Here is a 5,256-nt window from a genome sequence, read left to right on the forward strand (position 1 = left end):
AATTAAACGAAATAAACATTTGAAATATATGAGTTTGTATGTAATGTATGAATATAATATACAAGTTTCACTTTTTAAATGGAATTACTGAAATCAATCTACTTTTTCATGATATTCTAATTTTATGACCAGCACCTGTAGATCCTCACTGGTACATGATGACTGTTGGCAACTTGACATACTTCAGGAATCATTTATTCTGATCTGAGGTGCTCAGGATCAGAAGAAGGTTGATTTTCAGGTCTGCCTGTTAAGGACCGCAAGAGCTTATGAGTGGTGTCCACTTGGACACAAGTTGGACTAAAATGTCACTGCTAATGTAAACAGAATGTAGCAGATCAGGTGTCACTAGTGATGGTACATAAGTGTTCTGTTGTTCCAATGCAGGTTGAGGACACACGTTTGGATAAAAGCTGTTCCAGTATTTGGGTTGGCTGGATGTGTGTTGGAGGGAGATTACTTTAATGGTCTGCACCTGTCTAGTCTCAACTTAAAACCCACCTGTTTAGAATTGCTTATGGCTAAATTAGGGTTAGAGTGCGGGGTTTTGATGTCTTTGATGTTTTTCTCTTTCTTACTGTTTATTCAATGTCACATGCTGTTTTTATTTTGTTTTTTTTTGTGTGTTTTTTTTTTGTTATGTAAAGCACCTTGAAATGCCTTGCTGCTGAAATGTGCTATACAAATAAAATTTGATTGATTGATTGATAGTCCTTGGACCCAGGTCAGTTAGTGTCCAAGTTTTCTTCCACAATGTAACAATGTGGATCTAACTCCTGAGAAAAAAAAAATAAGTAGGGGTTCACATACCTGTACCCACATAATCAGTCTCTGGAAACCAAGCAAAAGAGCAAATCGGTTAAATATATCTTTTTTGAAAAGAGGGATGGAATCAAGGTCAGAGATGAACAAGGGTCATCGGGCCAGTGGTAATTTGTACTAGTGCTACTGAAGTCTAGCTTGTGTCAACTAGAGACTGCAACCGTATGTCCAGTGTACAAAATTGAGTTCTTTGTTTGTAGAGTTCACAGTGCGATGCAAGTTTTTTAACAGAGCAGCAGCCATTAGTGTGATGTTGTGGCAGAGTTGAGAAGTGTATCAAGCTTCAGCACGTCTTCAAGAGCCAGAGACAAGTAGAATGTTTGTATAACAGATTTTTTAGTGCGTTGACACAGAAAATGTAAGGCAATGGGGTTAATTTGGATTGCAGAGTCCTCCTCAGCTGAGGAGTGATCCTCTAGACCAATTTGTTCAACCAAAACTACACTCAATTGGTTTGAGTTTTTAGTTTTTAAAGGTGGGTATGTGGGTGTTCTCTGTGTTCTCCATTGTGGAGGTTGGAGAAGAGTCAGCGCCTGTGTTTTTTAAAGGACTTGGATTTTATCCAAGATGTCAATGCCAGGATTCATCGGGCTCAAATTGTGAAAGAGTGGTTCAGGGAGTGAAAGACATCATCATACATGGATTGGCCCCACAGAGTCCAGACCTTAACCCCATTAAGAATCTTTGGGATGTGCTGGAGAAGGCTTTGCGCAGCGGTCAGACTCTACCATCATCAATGCAAGATCTTGGTGAAAAATTAATGCAACACGGGATGGAAAGAAAGCCTGTGTTATTGCAGAAGCTTACTGAAACGATGCCACAGTGAATGAGTTCTTCAATCAAAGCTAAAGGCGGTCCAACGAAATATTAGAGTGTGTACCTTTTTTTTTGGTGGCAACTTAATTTTCTTTGGCCCCCTTGTATATCCAAATCAAAAATCCTGTTCAAAGATCCTTCTGTTTTAGATAAAGTTATAATCAAAGTTCATATCATTACTTCAGATCATAAAGAGTTAATTCTTGGTTCAGTGTTATTTTTGTTAAATCATTGCTAAGTGGATATAACTGTTTTAAATCACGTTCAGTAAATTCAGAGCTTTTACTTGATACTAAAAGTTAAAATATTATTTTAAAATTTCCAGTGTTTATTTTTGTTGAGTTGATTATATTGATGGTTTGCTGATTTAAATAGCTTCAGTTCAAATGTTGTAATCCAATTCTAAAGGGTAAATTTGGTCTCTTTTATTGGTAAAGTATTTTGATAGAAAATTCCCTGTAATTAGTGGATTCAGCTCTCAGCTGTTGAGATCTGATAAACAAAAAGGGTGAAGAAATCGAGTGGTCTAAATATTCTTGCCCCCTTTTAATGAGAGCTTAAAATAGCAGTGAAAGTGATGTGTTAGTTTACCCTTTTTTCATCATTCTTTTTTTACATAAACTTTCCTTCACAAAGTGCAGAAATCTGAAGGTTTTGTCCATGAAAAAAACAAGCACTAATAGACAGAAGGACGGAGGGACAGGAATATGGAGTATGAGCAGCAGCGTACGTCACAAAGTCATATTTCCTAGTGACGTCACTTTGTCTGAGTCGTGTCTGAGAGACCAGGTCGTTTCAAAGACTCTCTTCCTCTTCCTCCCCTTTTCTCTAAAACATCCCCCTCACTTTCTCACCCCCTCTTCCATTAAAACACAACCTTCTGTGTTCATTCCATGTTCAAAGATTCATCTGTTACTCTTTTCTTTTTTCTTTTCACACCATTTTCTTTTTATTGACTCATACTCTCAACCATTTATCTGCTGTTTTTAATCTCCTCTGTCGGTTTTACTCGTCTAACATTTTGCTACCCCCTGCCTGCAGGAAGCATGTCAGTTAGGTGCTGACTAAAAATAGTTACTACCAAAAAAGCAGATTAAAAAAAGGAAGTAGCAGAAAAATAAAATAGAAAGGAGGGGAGGCAAATGCTCATTCTTTGTTTTTTTTGTTTTTTTATAACTGTGTAAAGTTTGATGTCCTTCTTTTTATCTTTGTATACATTATTGTTTATCCATCTTTTGAGGAGCATTTTGTTTTTAATTTTTCTGAGCATAAGCATTTACATGAAGGTTTTTAAATGCAGGGTTTGGGGGGAGTGTCTACTGCAAATAATAATCAGCTTAACTGTTGGTCAGTCAGGTTTGGATATTTTTTCCCCTCTATTTGTGTAACCTTTGAACTGATAACACTTCAGTCAAGCAGAGATTAAAAATAACAAAATAAATTTCAAAAGGGAGAACATTACAGAGCTAATTTTCTATAGGACCGATAATGACCTTCATAGAAAAACCATTGTTTTATGCATCGATGGTCTTCATTGGGATGAGAGGCAGAATATCTGCACAAGCTTCTCTTTCTATTGAGTAAATGATACTGTGATGTCAGAGACTTAATACAGTGTCCGTGAATCATGCATTGTTGGTTTTATAATTATATGATTTCTACTGTATTTTTTCATTTTATTTTATTGTGTTGTGACACGATCGATTTAAAAAGTACAAATGCACTTTATGAGATGGATGAGATGAGATGTTACACATTGCACATGTAAATGTTGAATGTAAAACCTTGAAGACAAAAAATTTATTTTTATTATTGTAAATAAAAAGGAAGTTAAAAAAATCAGAAAAAAGGGAGAAAATTTTGCCAAATAAACTGCAAACAACAACAACAACAAAAGTGTTTTTCTGTGTTTTTTTTTAATATCTTTTTGGAGCAGAGTCAGTTTGATGACATCAGCAGTTGTGCTTTTCTGAGAGTGGGCTCATGTGACATTATCAGAGTATGTTAGTGCTGTTACAAGCACTTCACTGTTTTCTCAACTGAACAGTGTGCAAGAAGAGTAAACGTTTGGACTTACTGCATGGACTGATACATTCAGCAGCCTCAGTAGACCATTATTTGCCTATAACAAAGACGTTTGACTGACAAGACAGCGACAGATAAAACAATGTCATACAAAAAAACTAGAGGTTTAATATTAGCTTATATGATATTATTTCACACTGATATGACATTTTGAGAAAGAGTTGTTTTACAAGCCTGAAAATTTATATAAAACAGGCCCTGGTTTGGCTAGCCGTTAGCCTAGCCTGGAGAAAATCACCAGACTATCCCTTTAACTCTTTAAGTCCCTTAGTTTTAACCAAGTTGGACCATCAAACACTTCAAAATGGCCCACATATTTAGTCCTTATAAAGCAACATGTCCCTGGAAAGATGACTGGCAAAGCCCACATGCCGTTATCTATATCTGTCTGGATAATAAACATGTGTATTACTAGGCTTTTCTAATCAGTGGTGTGAGTGGGTTTCATTCGGTCTTCAAACTCACCTGCTTGCATGTTAGGAGTGTGAGGTGCCGAAGCAAGACAGCGCGAGATGGTGTAGGTGTGCATGTGTGGTTCTAAAATCCTTGACCTTTATGCAGACTTTACGCAGAGGTGAAGAGCTCCACCATGTGGCAACAGGTGAGAACTGCAATGTCAAAGCAGGGCTTGGGGGGAATACACAGCTCCCACTCCCTCTTTCCTCACACAGACTCAATCACCTCACTTTTTCTTGTACGTCATTACAGCAATCGTCTTTCAAAACCAACACATTCCCCACCCCACCCCCTTTCTCAGCCTCTCTGTCTCAAAGTTGTCACCCTCCCTATTTCCTTCCCCCACTCTGCTGCATGATGCTGCAAACCGCCTCCGTCTGTCGGTTTGGGAGCAAAGTAGGAGCACAGAAGGTGGTGATGTTCCTGCATCTGCTGCGCCTGACTCACACTAATGCACTCGCTCACACGTCTTCGTCCTGGCTTAGAATTTTAATGACCACTTAATGAAAACTTGTGAGCATGATTTCCTCTCTGTATCCAGGAGATGAGTCATCAGTTGACTTGATGTAAACTAGAGATTATTAACACGTTATCAGTATGGCATGCCCAATTTTCTGATGCTGTTTTAAATAAGCTTTTTTTCAAAATCAACTAAATGGAAAATACATCTATCTATATACCTATCTATATATCTATGTAAATCTATATATCTATATATCGATATAGATATATAGAGATATTTAAACAAAATAAAACTAGAATGTTTCACAGAAATTTTGAAGCGTGCTGATGCAGCTAAAATTGAAAGAAATGTTAAAGCTGTTCCCAGTGGTTTGTTATGGTCACCATGGTAACCACACATATGTGTCTCTCATTTCCTCCGAAAACAAACGTGTCGCTAATTACATGTTTTGACTCATTTTTTTTCATCCATCCATCCATTGTCTTCCGCTTATCCGGGGTCGGGTCGCGGGGGCAGCAGCCTAAGCAGGGAGACCCAGACTTCCCTCTCCCCAGCCACTTGGGCCAGCTCCTCCGGGGGAATCCCAAGGCGTTCCCAGGCCAGCCGAGAAACAT

Source organism: Kryptolebias marmoratus, linkage group LG7, assembly GCF_001649575.2.
Source record: "Kryptolebias marmoratus isolate JLee-2015 linkage group LG7, ASM164957v2, whole genome shotgun sequence".
Taxonomy (NCBI): Eukaryota; Metazoa; Chordata; class Actinopteri; order Cyprinodontiformes; family Rivulidae; genus Kryptolebias; species Kryptolebias marmoratus.